The sequence below is a fragment of the Rhinolophus sinicus genome, linkage group LG06 (genome assembly GCF_036562045.2).
Source record: "Rhinolophus sinicus isolate RSC01 linkage group LG06, ASM3656204v1, whole genome shotgun sequence".
Classification (NCBI taxonomy): Eukaryota; Metazoa; Chordata; class Mammalia; order Chiroptera; family Rhinolophidae; genus Rhinolophus; species Rhinolophus sinicus.
The window spans coordinates 77,612,848-77,630,498 of record NC_133756.1 but is presented as its reverse complement, the minus strand read 5'-3'; positions in this window follow the sequence as shown (position 1 = coordinate 77,630,498).

Sequence of the window (17,651 nt, the reverse complement as noted above, 5' to 3'; positions counted from 1 at the left end):
TTTACCTGGATTCACTGTTCATGCATTACACAGGTATTTTTAGGTTTATCACTTTAGCAAACAAACCCAAATATCCCTGCTCTCAGATGTCTCACAGTGGTAAATTCCAAAACAGGGAGGTAAGCAAACCTCTCCCCATTGGGACTCCTGTAGATGCCTGCCTCAGATCCAAGCAAAGTGAGCACTGTATCTGGTGGGTGTGAAGTACTTGGGAGATTTCAGGCTATAAGTCAAGTGTAAACATGCTTGAGCTGCTGCCCAAGAATCAAGTATTTACCTGTTAAAGCCCAACAGCTTCAGGCCCATGCATACACCCTGTGCCATCTAATGGAAATGTAATGAATTCCAAGGTCCCCACCCGCCCTCGATCTAAAATGGAAATCCTTGTCATAGAGAATGTAAGGGACCTGAGAAATCTGATACATGGCTTAGATCAATTCCCTCATTTATAAATATACAAGTGGGGCCTGAAAAACCAAGTGGCTCATCCAAGGTGACCAAGTAATGGCAGTGGAATGCTATTGTCTTTGCAAAGATCGGGGTATTAAGCATGTCAGAAGAATTCACTGGGCTGTGAGTAGGGAAAGAAGCAAGCAGGAATGAGGGATACAGGGAAGGGATACCTCCCAAGCTAGTGACTTCTCCAAAGAAGTCAGGAACATGCTTAGAATGCTGGGCTGGTAGATGGTGTCTTTGGTGATCACAGACCACTGCTGGTCCTTAAGCTCACCATGAAGTCAGAAACGCACAAAAATGTCTATTACCTACTGATTCTGTCCAATTAAAAAACCCAAAGGAGTAGAATCTTTATATATCTTTGGATCCTCACAAGCTGTCTGTGAGGAGAAAGGACCCACAGAAATGGTTTCTTAATTTGGTGAGTTTATATGGTCAAACCAGATGGTGGAGTTGGTAAGTGATGTGGTCATATCCTCCCATGACCACATTAAAGTTACAACTAAGTTATAGAACAGTCAACATGGAGAACCATCTGCAGACTCGCTGAATAGAAGTCCTATCACTAAAAATATAGAGAAGAAGCTATGTGGAACCTGGTAAGAGGGGCAGAGATGCAAAACGTGTGGTGGTAGAGAATCAGGAGAGATATTGGTTAAAACTTGGGAGCACCAGTGCCGGGAATAGGAGCACCCACAGCATCTGCTGTGAAAAACAGTGGGGACGGCATCTGGCTGAATGAGACAGAAAGCTGCTGGCAACCCAGGTGTGCTCTTAAAGGCCCATGCACAAACTCTCTTGCAGGCACTCGCCCTGGGCTCCGGTGGAGGGACAGTAACTTGGGAGGGGCCAGAGACATACAGGGAGAGACTCAGTTGTGTGACTTCAGGGTGAGGGCTGGAGGAACAGCTGTCATTGTCTCTGTGTTGCGGGTTCCTCCTGTACAGCCTACTGGTGAATGCCATCTTTCTTATGTTGTGCCTCCCCTCCCCTGCCACCACACACACAGCCAAATCTGAATCTGCACTGGCATGGTAAAAGCAATTTTCTATACCCTGGTAACTCCCTGAAACCCACCACACCCAACTCGCATACCACTGGAGGCACTTTCAACAGGAGACAGCCAACACCACCTCATGCATCACAGGAGGCTGTACAACAGTAAAGAACTGGCTTTGGCTCACTCACTGCCAGAGGCAATTTCCACAGTAGGCAGCCAGTCCCAACCCACATTGCAATCATTTCTGGACAACTCTCAGAGTTCCATGGGCCACAGGTGGGCAATGGCTTGCCTCAGTATGCTCTGAGCCTTTTGCTGAGTGGCCCCAAGCTCAGCACTGGCACCAAATTTGGATTTGCATTATCTTGATGAACAGCATTCATCTCTCTCTAGTGACTCCCTGAGACCCCACCTTACCCAATTTGTTTACTGCACAAGGCTCTTTCAGAAACTAAGCCTGATGGGCAGCTGGCGGGCAGTGGCAGGCTTTGGGGAGCCCTAGGCCTTTTGCTGAGTTACCCCAGGTCCCATACATGTGTCTGCCAGCCTCAGTTCACAGCATGGCCTCTCCTACAGGCCTTCAGGTAGAGCACAGGCAGCAACCAGCCACAGACAGATTTGTAGCACATACCAGGTAGCCTCGGTTTAGTCACAGGCAACTGGTGGCCTTGGCCTGCACAGGAAACCCTTCCAAGAGGCCTCAGAACCAACATACCTGGAAGCCAGCTTCAGACCACGACAGAGTAAAACCCAAATAGCCCCACGAGTGGTATAAAAAGGGTCGTCTTGGCAAGCACCAGAGTGGACTGGGGCAAATTCCATTCCATGAAGTCAGCCTACACAACAGCCCATACACTGTGGGCTTGGCCAATCCTCACAGTCAGTCAGTCTGAGGGTCAATCCCACCCCCTAACATACCAACCATAATCAAGGCTCAACTACTACAGGAGGGTACATACAATCTAAGCATGGGACACTCATGGAGCACCCAGTGCAGGTGATCAGGGAGATTGTGTCACTGGGCCCCAGAGGGCACCTATTACATAAAGCCATCAGGCCAAAACTGCAGACATAGCAGATCTACTTAATACATAGAAACAAACACAGAGAGACAGCCAAAATAAGGGAACAATGATACATGTCCCAAATGAAAGAATAGGAAAAAACTCCAGGAAAAGAACTAAATGATAACAGTTATCAGAGGGTAAGGGGAGAGGGGGTTGGTAGAAGGTGAAGGGGATCAAATATATGGTGATGGAAGGAGAACTGACTCTGGGTGGTGAACACACATGTGATTTATAGATGATGTAATACAGAATCGTACACCTGAAATCTATGTAATTTTACTAACAATTGTCACCCCAATAAACTTTAATTTAAAAAAAAGAACTCAATGAAAAGGAGGCAAGCAACCTACCAGATACAGAGTTCAAAATGTTGGTTAAAGGATCCTCTAGGAACAAAGTGAGATCTTCAACAAAGAGATGGTAAGCATAAAAAAGACATAGAAGCCATAAAAAAGAACCAGTCAGAAATAAAGAACACAATAACTGAAATGAAGAATACACAAAAAAGAATCAACAGTAGATTGTGTGAAGTAAAGATCAAATCAATGATTTAGAAGACCAGGTAAAAGAGAACACCCAGTTGGAACAGCAAAAAGAAAAAAGAATTTTTTAAAAAATGAGGTTAATTTAAGGGACATTTGGGACAACATCAAGAGTAACGGCATTCACATCATAGGGTACCAGAAGAAGAAAAAGGAGAGCAAGGGATTGATAACCTAGTTGAATAAGTAATGACTGAAAGCATCCCTAACCTGGCAAAGGAACTAAACATAGAAGTTCAGGAAGTGCAGAGCATCCCAAACAAGATGAAAGCAAAGAGGTCCACACAAGACACATGATAATTAAAATGCAAAGGTTAAAGACAAAGAGAAAATCCTAAAAGCAGCAAGAGAAAGGCAGCTAGTTATGCACAGGGGAGCTCCCATGACTGTCAGCTGATTTCTCAAAAGAAACTTTGCAGGCCAGAAGGGATTGGCACAAAATATTCAAAGTGACAAAAGCAAGGACTGAAACCTATGTAACTTTACTAGCAATTGTCACCCTAATAAGCTTTAATTAAAAAAAAGAAAAGCAAGGACCTACAACCAAGATTACTCTACCCAGCATGGAGATCATTTCAAATGGAATGAAAGATAAAGATCTTCCCTGACAAGAAAAAGCTAAAGGAATTAATCACCACCAAACCAATATTACAAGAAATGTTAAAGGGACTTCTTTAAGAAAAAGTATGGGGGGGGGGTAGAGAACACAAATAGGAGTAATAAAATGGCAATAACTATGTATCTATCAATAATCACTTTAAATGTAAATGGATTAATCAGAAGACATAGGGTAGCTGAATGGGTAAGAAAACATGCTATCTGACCCATACATATGCTGTCTGTAAGAGACCCACTTCAGATTGAAACACACACGTAGACTGAAAGTAAAGGGATAGAAAAAGATATTTTATGCAAATAGAAACAAAGAAACAAACAAAAAGCTGGGGCAGTAATACATATATCAGACAAAATAGATTATAAAACAAAGGCTATAATAAGAGACAAAGAGGGACGTTACATAATGATAAAGGGATCAATTCAACAAGAGGATATAACCCTTGTAATCATTTATGCACCCAATATAGGAGTGCCTACGTACACAAAGCAAACATTGATTGACATAAAAGGAGAAATAAACAATAATGCAGTTATAATGTAGGGGACTTTAGCACTTCATTGACACCAATGGACAGATCTTCCAGACAGAAAAATCTAAAAACGAAACAGTGGCCTTAAATGACACACTAGACCAGGTAGATTTAATTGATATTTTTAGAACATTTTACCCCAAAGTAGAATATACATTCTTTTTAAGTGCACATGGAACATTTTATGAGGTAGACCACATATTAGGCCACAAAACAAGTCTCAATAAATTTAAGATTTAAATCATATCAAACATCCTCCCCCATTATAATAGTGTGAAACTAGAAATTAATTACAAACAACAACAATAAATGAAAAATACACAAACAGATGGAGGCTGGATAACGTGCTACTAAACAATGAATGGGTTAACAATGAGATTAAAGGAAGAAATCAACAGATACCTTGAGACAAAAATGAAAACACAATGACCCCAAATCTATAAAACATAGCAAAAACAGTCCTAAGAGAGAACTTCATAGTAATACAGGCCTACCTCAAGAAACATAAAAAATCTCAAGTAAACAAGCTAAACCTACACTTAAAGGAACTAGAAAAAGATCAGCAAACCAAGCCCAAAGTGAGTAGGAGAAATGAAATAACAAAGATCATAGTGGAAATAAACAAAATAGAGGCTAAAAAACAATACAAAAGATCAATGAAGCCAAGAGCTGGTTCTGAGAAGATAAACTAAACTGATAAAACTTTAACCAGATCTATCATGAAAAAAGAAAGAGGACTCAAATAAATAAATCAGAAATGAAAGAGGAGAAGTGACAAGTGGCACCACAGAAATACAAAGAATTGAAAGAAAGTACAATGGGCAATTATATGCTAACAAATTGGACAACCTGGAAGAAATGGGTAAATTTCTAGAAACTTACAATCTTCCAAGATTGAGTGAAAAAGAAACAGAAAATCTGAGCAGGCCAATAACTACTAAAGAAATCAAATCAGTAGTGAAAAAAACTCAAGAGGAGGAAAGGCTCCAAAGCATTTTTTTGGAATAGTTTAAGAGGAATAGGTGTCAATTCTTCTTTGTATGGTTGGTAAAACTCACCTCTGAAGCCTTCCAGTCCAGGACTTTCATTTCTTTGGAATTTTTTTGATTACTGATTCAATTTCATTAGCAGTAGTCAGTCAGTTCAGATTTTCTGTTTCTTCTTGACTCAGCTCTTGGTTTCATTGATCGTTAGTATTGATTTTTAGACACTTTTATTTCCATTCTGAAATTTATTATTGCCCTTCTACTCACTTCAGACTTGGTATACCGTTCTTTTTCTAGGTCCTTTAAGTGTAAGGTTAGACTGCTTATTTGAGATTTTCCTTGTTTCTTGAGGTAGGCCAATATTGCTGTAAATTTCCCTTTTAGGATTGCTTTTACTCTGTCCCATAGATTTTGGTCATTATCTTTTTATTTTCATTCATCTAAAGGTATCATTTGATTTTTTTCCTTGATCTCATTGTTAACCCATTAATTGTTCAGTGGCATGTTGTTTAGCCTCCACATGTTTGTGTGTTTTCTGTTTTTCTTCTTATAATATCAACAAATGCAGAAAAAGCATTTGACAAAATCCAGCATCCATTTATGATAAAAACTCTCAGCAAAGTGGGAATAGAGGGAACATACCTCAACATAATAAGGCCATATATGACAAAACCACAGCTAACAGCATACTCAATGGGGAAAAGCTAAAAGTGTTTTCCTTAAGATCAGGAACCAGACAAGGATGTCCACTTTTACTACTTTTATTCAACATATTATTGGAAGTCCTAAGCACATCCATCAGACAAGAAATAAAGTGCATTCATATTGGAAAGGAAGAAGTAAAACTGTCATTATTTACAGATGACATGATATTATATAGAGAGAACCCTAAAGATTCCACCAAAAAACTGCTAGAACTGATAAATGAATTCATATAAGTAGCAGGATACAATATTAATATTCAGAAATCAATTGTATTTCTATATAACAATAATGAATTATCAGAAAAAGTAATTAAGAAAACAATCCCATTTATAATTGCATCAAAAAATACCTAGAAATTAATTTAACCAAGGAGATAAAACACTTGTACTCAGAAAGTTATAAGACATTGAAGAAAGAAATTGAAGAATATACAAATAAATGGAAGCACATACTGTGCTCATGAATAGAAGGAATTAACATCATTAAAATGTCCATACTACCCAAAGCAATCTATAGATTTAATGCAATCTCTGTCAAAATACCAATGGCATTTTTCACAGAACTAGAATAATGCTAAAATTTACATGGAACCGTAAAATAGCCATGACAGTCTTGAGAAAGATGAACAACATTGGAGGTACCATGCTATCTGATATCAAACTATACTACAAAGGTATCATAATCACAACAGCATGGTATTGGCATAAAAACAGACACATAGATCAATGGAACAGCATAGAGAGCCCAGAAATAAACCCATACCCATAGGAAATTTAATTCATAACATAAAAGGCAAGACTATAAAATAGGGTAAAGACAGTCTATTTAATAAATGGTGTTAAGAAAACTGGATGGATACATGAAAAAAAAAAGAAAGAAAAGAAGAAAAAAGAAAAGGAAAGAAAAGAAACTGGACCACCATCTTATATACAAGAATAAACTCAAAATGGATTAACAACTTAAATATAAGATCTGATACCATAACATTCCTAGGAGAAAAATAGGCAGTAAACTCTCTGACATTGCTCTTAGTAACATTTTTTGGACATATTTCCTTGGGCAAGGGAAACAAAAGAAAAAATAAATAAATGGGACTCTATCAAACTAAAAAGTTTTTGCACAGCAAAGGAAATCATCAACAAAACAAAAAGACAACCTAATGAATGGGACAAAATATTAGCCAATGATAAATTTGATATGTGGTTAACATCCAAAATTTATAAAGAACTCATAGGACTCAACACCAAAAAAACAAAAAACAAAAACAAAAACAAAAAGCAATCCAGTTTTAAAAAGGGCAGAGAATCTATTTAAATAGACATTTCTCCAAAGAGGACATACACATGGCCAACAGACATATGAAAAGATGCTCAACGTCACTAATCATCAGAGAAATGCAAGTAAAAGACATAATGAGATGCCACCTCACTTTTGTCATATTGGCTATCATCAATAAATCAAAACAACAACAAAAAAAGTGTTGGCGAGGATGTGGAGTAAAGGGAATACTCATGCACTGTTGGTGGGATTGCTAATTGGTGCAGCCACTGTAGAAAACAACTTGTGAGTTCCTCAAAAAATTAAAAAATGGAACTACCTTATGACCCAGCAATTCCACTTTCAAGTATTTTTCCGAAGAAATCCAAAACATTAATTTGAAAAAGATATATTCACCCCTATGTTCACTGCAACATTATTTATGATAGCCAAGATATGGAAGCAAACCAAGTGCCCATCAATAGAAAATTGGATAAAGAAATTGTGGTGTATATATACAGTGGAATATTGGCCATAAAAAATGAAATACTACCATTTATGACAATATGGATAGACTACAGGGTATTTTGCTAAGTGAAATAAATCAGACTGAGAAAGACAAATACCACATGATCTCACTTACATGTGGAATCTAAAGAACAAATTAAAAGAACAACAAAACAGAAACAGACTCATTAATACAGAGAACAAACTGATGATTATGAGATAAGATGGGGGTTGAAGGGCTGGGTGAAAAAGGTGAAGGGATTAAGAAGTATAAACTGATAGTTAGAAATAGTCATGGCGATGTGAAGTACAACAAAGAAATATAGTCCAAAATATGGTAATACCTATGTATTGTGCTAGATGGGTACTAGATTAATGGGGTGGGGGGTGGTCACTTAGTAAATTAAATAAATGTCTAACCACTATGCTGAATACCTGAAACTAATATAAAATAATATTGAATATCAACTCTAACTGAAAAATAAAATAAAACAAAAGTAAAAAAAATAAAGGCTAAAAGAAAAGCCAAAACAGACACATTTGCAAAATATTTAAAGCCCAATTTTCATTCTCTTCTTGATGTCACTTCATAATTTTCAACTTTTAAGACAATTGCAGTTGAACATCTTATAAAAACTGAATCAGATGTCATCTCTGGTATGGCCACATATGAAATGAAGATTAAGTAACCGTATTATTATTCATTTCAATTTCAGAGCTATTTTTATCTTATTTTACCTTTATGCATCTTTTTGTAATATATGTTTTGAAAGTTATACAATGACAACCAACTTGTGAAACCATTTTGCCCAGCTTGTGTCAAATAGGAATTGCACAATAATGAAAATGCATAATAAATCACAAATTCTCCAAAGAGGTGAATCAGAAATTATGCACCATGGTTTCTGATCATCACTAAGTAGTACATGAAATGTAGGCTTCAAGGATCCACGTGGCTCATGCAGCATCGCACAACAAGCACTAGAAACCACGGCGCCTAGTATTGATGTTGCCTTTGTGGCAGCTACAATTGTTATTGTCACTATTACTTTGTCCCCTGTACTACACGCCCTTTTATAAGTAATAAATATAGTCATAAATTCCTCTGTAGCTTTCAAATGCAGTCCCACAATTTGGGGAGAGGGAGATTTAAACCTAAAAGAAAAGCCACTGTCTACTTTTGCTTTCAATAAACTACCCTCTCTTTAAAACTCAAAATAAATAAATAAATAAATAAATAAATAAATAAATAAATAAATAAATAAATGCCACTAACATTCTGCAGGACCTCGTTATCCAGAGGTCTGGATTCTCATGGTCCAAATGCTCTCACCCTGTACACTAAGCACACACCTCATCTGCTCTTTTCTTAATATTCTCATCTCCCTGCCTCTCATCAATATGCCTGGAAAACATGTTTTCCCAAGTGAAGCTGGTCTGGCCTGAGAATTCTGACATTCCATTCAAATGAAAAAACATGTTGTTGAAAACTAGCTATAGAGAGACAAACAGGGATACACATAATGTCATCACTTGATATTTTCACATGTAAGAATGTAGCTCAGCAGTGACAGGCCAGGGGTAGGAGAATGTGAGAAATTCAATCTTGTGAAATTACATCTTGACATTCTAGAAGATACCAATAAAATGTCTACACCAACACATAACTAATATCTTGACTTGCTGAACACCCATGCCCCTTTTATTTCAGGGTATGGTGACAAAGCATAAAGTCTAGCTTCACACATTTATATCTGTGGGTTTTGAGGAAATGGAGTGAAGGATGTGCTTTAGGCTTCCTCAGCTTGAACCCATCAAAATGTCCACAGCAAACCAGCATACTTCTCCGACAGGGTTCATCAGAACAATTGAGTGGGCACACGTGAAAGCAGGTTGAGATCACAGAGATTAAATCTCAAAGTAAAAGAAGGTTCCTCTAGATTGGAGGCAGATCATTCCAGTTTGCTTAGCTCTCCAGCAAAGGGCCACCTTTGGGGGCTTGGAGCTCAGATCTTGGGGGATGGACATGAAGGTGCTGCTTTAGGCTTTTCTCACAACTGCTGGAGCTTACAGACAGCTCGGAGGATGAACAAAATGCTGAGACTCCTTTTTTGTGTTTTCTCAGGGTTTTGCTCTGTTTTGTGTTTTGGTTTGTTTGTTCGTTTGTTTGTTTTTATTGGGGAACATGGGGAACAGTGTGTTTTTTCAGGACCCATCAGCTTCATGTCAAGTCATTGTTTTTCTTTTCTTTTTTGTAATTTATTGGGGTGACAATTGTTAGTAAAATTACATAGGTTTCAGGTGTACAATTCTGTATTACATCATCTATAAATCCCATTGTGTGTTCACCACCCAGAGTCAGTTCTCCTTCCATCACCATATATTTGACCCCCTTACCCTCATCTCCCACCCCCCAGCCCCCTTACACTCTGGTAACTACTAAACTATTGTCTGTGTCTATGAGCCTCTGTTTCTCATTTGTTTGTCTTGTTCTTGTGTTGTTTTTGGTTTATATACCACAAATCAGTGAAATCACATGGTTCTCTGCTTTTTCTGTCTGACTTATTTCACTCAGCATTACACTCTCAAGATCCATCCATGTTGTCACAAATGTTCCTATATCATCTTTTCTTACCGCCAAATGGTGTTCCATTCTGTATATATACCACAACTTCTTTATCCATTCATCTATCGATGGACATTGTGGTTGTTTCCATGTCTTGGCCACCGTAAACAAAGCTGCAATGAACATTGGAGCACACGTGTCTTTATCTCTAAATGTTTTCAGATGTTTTGGGTAGATACCCAGGAGAGGGCTTGCTGGGTCATATGGTAATTCTATTCGTAATTTTTTGAGGAACCTCCACACTGCCTTCCATAGTGGTTGCACCAGTCTGCATTCCCACCAACAGTGTATGAGGGTTCCTTTTTCTCCACAGCCTCTCCAACACTTGTTACTATTTGTCTTGTTGATGATAGCCATTCTGACTGGGGTGAGGTGATATCTCATTGTGGTTTTGATTTGCATTTCTCTGATGATTAGTGATGTTGAGCATTTTTTCATATGTCTATTTGCCATTTGTATGTCCTCTTTGGAGAAATGTCTCTCCAGGTACTCTGCCCATTTTTCAATTCGGTTTTTTGTTTTTTTGTTGTTGAGTTTCATGAGTTCCTTGTATACTTTGGATATTAGCCCCTTATCGGAGGCACTGTTTGCAAAAATCTTCCCCCATTCAGTTGGTTGCTTCTTTATTTTGTTGATGGTTTCTTTTGCTGTGCAGAAGCTTTTAACTTTCATACAGTCCCATTCGTTTATTTTAGCTTTTACTTCAATTGCCTTTGGAGTCAAATTCATAAAATGCTCTTTGATTCCAAGGTCCATAAGTTTAGTACCTATGTTTTCTTCTATGCAGTTTATTGTGTCAGGTCTTATGCTTAAGTCTTTGATCCATTTTGAATTAATTTCGGTACATGGTGACAAATAGCAGTCCAGTTTCATTCTTTTGCATGTGGTCATCCAATTCTTCTAGCACCATTTATTGAAGAGGCTGTCTTTCCTCCATTGTGAGTTTTTAGCTTCTTTGTCAAAATTATCTGTCCATATTTATCTGGTTTTATTTCTGGGTTCTCAATTCTACTCCATTGGTCTATGTGTCTGTTTTTCTGCCAATACCATGCTGTTTGATTATTTTAGCCCTGTAGTATAAGCTAAAGTCAGGGTGTGTGATACCTCCAGTATTGTTCTTCTTTCTTAAGATTGCTTTGGCTATTCAGGATCTTTTGTGGTTCCAAACAAATCTGATGATTTTTTGTTCTATTTCTCTAAAATATGCCATTGGGATTCTGATGGGGATTCCATTAAATCTGTATATTGCTTTGGGTAATATGGCCATTTTAACTATGTTGATTCTTCCAATCCATGAGCATAGAATGTCTTTCCATTTCTTTGTGTCTTCTTCAATTTATTTCAAAAATGTATCATAGTTTTCAGCGTATAGGTCTTTCACATCCTTGGTTAAGTTTATTCCTAGGTATTTTATTCTTTTTGCTGCAGTTGCAAAAGGAATTGTTTTTTGTATTTCTTTTTCTGTGATTTCATTGTTAGTGTATGGGAAAGCAATGGACTTTTGTACGTTGATTTTGCATCCAGCAACTTTACTGTATTCGTTGACTGTTTCTAATAGCTTTTTGGTGGAGTCTTTAGGGTTTTCTATATATAGCATCATGTCATCTGCAAAGAGTGACAATTTAACTTCTTCATTCCCAATTTGGATGCCTTTTATTTCTTTCTCTTGCCTGATTGCTCTGGCAAGGACTTCCAACACTATGTTGAAAAGCAGAGGTGATAGGGGACATCCCTGTCGTGTTCCTGAACGTAGAGCAAAAGGCTTCAGGTTTTCACCATTAATTATGATATTAGCTGAGGGCTTGTCATATATGGCCTTTATTATGTTAAGGTATTTTCCTTCTATACCTATTTTATTAAGTGTGTTACTCAAATGGATGTTGCATCTTGTCAGATGCTTTTACTGCATCACTTGATGTAATCATGATTTTTGTCCTTTATTTGTTTATGTGATGTATCACATTGATGGATTTGCAGATGTTGAACCATCCGTGTGCACTGGGGATGAACCCCACTTGGTCATGATGAATAATCTTTTTAATGCATTGTTGTATTTGATTTGCTAGAATTTTATTTAGGATTTTTGCATCGGTATTCATCAGAGATATTGGTCTGTAGTTTTCTTTTTTTGTGCTGTCCTTACCACGTTTTGGTGTCAGGGTAATGTTGGCCTCATAAAATGAGTTACGGAGTACTGTCTCTTCTTCAATTTGTTGGAAGAGTTTGAGCAGCATTGGTATTAGATCCTCTTTGAATGTTTGGTAGAATTCACTAGTGAAGCCATCTGGTCCCGGACTTTTGCTTTTGGGAAGGTTTTGAATGACTGATTCAATTTCGTTACTGGTGATCGGTCTGTTTAGATTTTCCAGTTCTTCTTGGTTCAGCCTTGGCAGGCTATATGTCTCTAAGAACTTGTCCATTTCTTCTAGGTTATTGAATTTGGTGGCACATAGTCCTTCATAGTATTCTTGGATGATCCTTTGTATTTCTGTGGTGTCCGTGATAACTTCCCCTTTTTCATTTCTGATTTTGTTGATTAGTGTCTTCTCTCTTTTTATCTTAGTAAGTCTATCCAAGGGTTTGGCAATTTTGTTAATCTTTTCAAAGAACCAGCTCTTTGTCACATTAATTTTTTCTATTGTCTTTTTGTTCTCTATTTCATTTAGTTCTGCTCTGATTTTTGTTATTTCCGTTCTTCTGCTGACCTTGGGTTTTGTTTGTTTTTCTTTTTCTAGTTCTTTAAGGTGTAACATGAGGTTATTTATTTGGGAGTTTTCTTGTTTCTTGAGATAGGCCTGTAATGATAAAAATTTCCGTCTTAAAACTGCTTTCGCTGCATCCCAAAAATTTTGGTAGGATGTATTTTCATTGTCATTTGTTTCTATCTATCTTTTGATCTCTCCTCTAATTTCTTCTTTGACCCAGTCCTTCTTTAAAAGTATGTTGTTTAATCTCCATGTATTTGTGTTTTTTCCTGCTTTCTTTTTGCAGTTGATATCCAATTTCAAAGCCTTGTGATCAGAGAATATGCTTGGTATGATTTCAATCTTCTTAAATTTGCTGAGGCTGATTTTATGTCCCAATATATGGTCTATCCCTGAGAATGTTCCATGTACACTAGAAAAGAATGTATAGTCTGATGTTTTAGGATGAAGTGCTCTATGTATGTCAATTATGTCCATTTCATCTAATGTGTCAGGTAGGGCTGCTATTTCGTTATTTATTTTCTGTTTGGATGATCTATCCATAGCTGTCAATGATGTATTTAAGTCCCCTAGTATAATTGTGTTTTGGTCAATTTCTCCCTTTAGTTCTGTTAGTAGTTGCTTGGTATTTCGGTGCTCCCTGATTGGGGGCATAAATATTGATGACTGTTATGTCTTCTTGTTGTACAGCCCCTTCACCATTAAGAAATGTCCATCTTTGTCTCTTGTTATCTTTTTCACCTTGAAGTCTGTTTCATCTGATATCATTATGGCTACACCTGATTTTCTCTGGGTACCATTTGCTTGGAGTGTCAATTTCCACCCTTTCACTTTGAGTCTCTGCTTGTCCTTGTAGCTGAGATGTGTCTCTTGGAGACAGCATATGGTTTAGTTAGTTTTTTGATCCAATCTGCTACTCTGTGCCTTTTTATTGGTGAGTTCAGTCCATTTACATTTAGGGTGATTATTGATATGTGAGGATTTCCTATCATTTCTCTTTAGTTTTGTGGTAAGACTGTGCCTCCATTGTTTCTTTGCCTTTTTGTTGTTGTCTATTATTTCTGAGTGGTGTTATTCCATGATATTTCCCTCTGTTTCTTCTTTTATTACAGTATATATTTCAGTTCTGGATTTATTTTGAGTGGTTACCCTTAAGTTTATGTAAAAGAAAGTTTGATATTTAGAGTATTTCATTTTCTTCAGCACGCTTACTTTTCCATTCCCATATTCCGGTTCAGGCCTTTACTCTCCCCCTTTTCATGTTTTGGTTGTCACAAATTGTCCCTGTTGATGGTGGTCGAAATAGCCTCCTTTAGTATTTCTTGTAGTGCAGGTCGTGTATTAGAAAATTCCCTCAGCTTCTGAATGTCTGGAAAGGTCTTTATTCCTCCTTCGTATCTAAAGGACATCTTTGCTGGATATATTATTCTTGGCTCATAATTTCTCTCTTTCAATAGTTTGAAATTTTGTATTCACTCCCTCCTGGCTTGTAGAGTTTCTGCTGAAAAATCTGATGATAATCTAATGGGCTTTCCTTTGTAAGTTACCGTCTTCTTTTCCCTGGCTCGCTTGAGGATTCTTTCTTTGTCGTTGATTTTTGACAGCTTCAATACAATGTGCCTTGGAGAAGGCCTGTTGGGATTGAGGTAATTAGGTGTTCTATTTGCTTCTTGGATTCGAGGGTCCAATTCTGTCCACAAGTTTGGGAAGTTCTCATCGACAATTTGTTTAAATATATTCTCTGTTCCCTTCTCTCTTTGTTCTCCTTCTGGTATGCCCATTATTCTTGTATTGCTCTTTCTGATGGAATCAGAACGTTCTTGTAGAGTTCTTTCATTTCTTTTAAGTCTCAAGTCTCTTTCTTCTTCCATCCATGTAATTTCCAGGTTTCTATATTCGATGTCACTGATTCTTTGCTCCATCTGGTCAACTCTACTACCTAAGCTGGCTATTTCATTCTTAAATTCTTCTATTGAGTTCTTAATCTCCAGAAATTCTATTTGTTTTTTTTAATTTCAATCTCTTTCATAAAATGCTCATGCTCTTCTTTGATTGTGTTTCTGAGTTCATTTAACTGCCTTTCTGTGTTTTCTTGTATCTCGTTGAGTTTTTTCAGAACTGCAATCTTGAATTCTCTGTCACTTAAGTCACATATTTCTGTATCTTTAAATGACTTTTCTGGAGACTTTTCGCTTTCTTTCTGAGCTATCTTGTTGCCTTGGTTATTCATGGCAATTACTGATTTACTACCTCTCTTCCCAGATATCTACAGGAGTGGCTTCTGCAACAGGTTGATAGGAAGAGGTCTTTCTTTTTTTTCCAGTATTTGTTGGTAGAACATTTTATTTTTTCTCTGACTACAGCCTATTTCTCCTCTCCCACATGGTAGTGCTATGTTTTCTCTGCACTATTCCAGCTTCTCACACAATGGGAGGATTCCCTGGGAGACGGGCTTCTCCTCTGTTAATAGTTCATCTAGGTCACAGGGCGCAGTGTCCCGGTGGGTATGCGGAGAGCTTTTGATGTTCCAAAGCTCTTCAAGCTCCAGATACAGAGCCCGTATGTTTCAGCTGTTCTGTTTACTCCTGCAGGGACCCGCCCAGATAGATGGGTTCAGGAGCAGGGTGAGTTGTGAGAGGTGGTCCAGAGCAATGATGGCTACCACCACCACAGCCGGTCCTGCTTCCACAGCTCCCTCTCCTTTGACGGAACTAGTTGGGCTGAGAATCTGTGTCTGCGGTCCACAATTCTCAGAACAGCAAATATTCTGTTCTTTTGATCTGACACTGCTCCTGTTCTGCTTCTAGCACCAGGCAGGTGGGGGCGGGGCGAGCTCTGGGAGGGGAGGGAGGGGGTGGCTAGTCTCAGTGCCTAAGGCTTCCGTTCTCTGCTGGGCAGTGAGGGCTTAAACTACCGTTTTCAGCCTTCTTCGTTCAGTCTTTTCTCCGAGGTCTCTGCCGTGAGCGTTCAGTTCAGCCATGTTATATGCTGTCCCCTCAGCCCTGTTAGCCATAAGCGGAGCCCTAGCAGTGCGAGTTCTTCCCTCTCCCGCAGCTGTGGTAGTTCCGGGATGCAGCGAGCTCGGAGCACTGAACTAGGTCTGTATCCTGCACCCGCGCAGCTCCGTCTCCGCACTTCTCCCTTTCCTCGTCCCCCAGTCGCACGATTCACCCACCTGTAGGTGACTTCGGTAGTGGGCCTCTTTGTCTTGCCTATCTGCTTTGCAGGGAGTCATTTGTGGAGTTATTGTTGTTTGATTCGTTGTAAATTCCAGGAGAGCTTTACAGAGGCTCACCTCACGGCGCCATTTTTCTCTATCTCATTGCGTCCCCCAAATTTGATAAGTGTATTTTCATTCTCATTTGTTTCTATGTGTTGTTTAATTTTTCCTTTTATTTATTCTTTGACCCAGTCATTCTTTAGTAGCATGCTGTTTATTTTACACACATTTTTGGTTTTTCCTGCTTTCTTTTTACAGTTGATCTCCAATTTCAAAGCATTGTGGTCAGAGAACATTCTTGTGTTGATTTCTTTCTTTTTTCTTTTTTCTTTTTTTTTATTTTGGTGTGATTTCAATCTTCTTAAATTTGATTAAGTTAATTTTTTGTCTCAATGTATAGTCTTTCCTTGAGAATGTTCCATATGCATTAGAAAAGAATGTATAATCTGGCGTTCTGGGATGAAAGGCTCTGTAATTATCAGTTAAGTCCATTTGGTGTAATGTGTCATTTAAGGCTGATATTTCCTTATTGATTTTCTGTTTGGATAATCTCTCCCTAGCTGTCAATAGCATATTTAGGTCCCCTACTACTATTGTGTTTTTGCTAGTTTCTCCTTTTAGCTCTGTTAGTAGTTGCTTTATATATTTTGGTGCTCCTTAATTGAGAGCATACTCATATATATTGATAAGTGTTATGTCTTTTTGATGTATTGTCACCTTTATCGTTATGAAATGCCCATCTTTGTCTCTTGTTACCTTTTTTATCCTGAAGTCTGTTTCATCAGCTATAAGTGTTGCTACACTTGCTTTTCTCTGGATGACATTTGCTGGGATTGTTGTTTTCCATCATTTCACTTTGAGTCTATATTTGTCCCTGAAGTTGAGATGTGTCTCTTGAAAGCAGCATATGGTTGGGTACCATATTTTGATCCAATCTGCTACTCTGTGCCTTTTTATTGGTTAATTCAGTCCATTTACATTTAGGGGGATTATGGATGTATGATGATTTCCTATAGCCATTTTATCTTTCATTTTCTGATAGCTCAGTGTCTCCATTGTTTCTTTGTCTTTTTGTTTCTGTTATTTTAGTTTAATGGTATTCTAAGATTCGTTTGCATCTGTTTCCTATTTATGTTATGAGTTTCAGTTCTGGATTTCTTTTTTTAAGTGGTTACCATTAAGTTTATGTAAAAGAAAATTTCATATATACAGTAGACCCTTTTCTTCAGCAAGCATCTTATCTCCATTCTCATTTGCAAATTCAGAACTTTTTCCCTTCCCCTTTTATGTTTTTGTTGTCACAAATTATCCCTATTTGTGCTGTGAGTTCATTTCCATGTTGCAATAGCAAATTGTCTTCTTCTTCTCTTTTTCTTTTTTATGTTTTTTATCTCCTGTAAGTGTATAGTGCCCTGTTCTGAGTTGGAGTTGC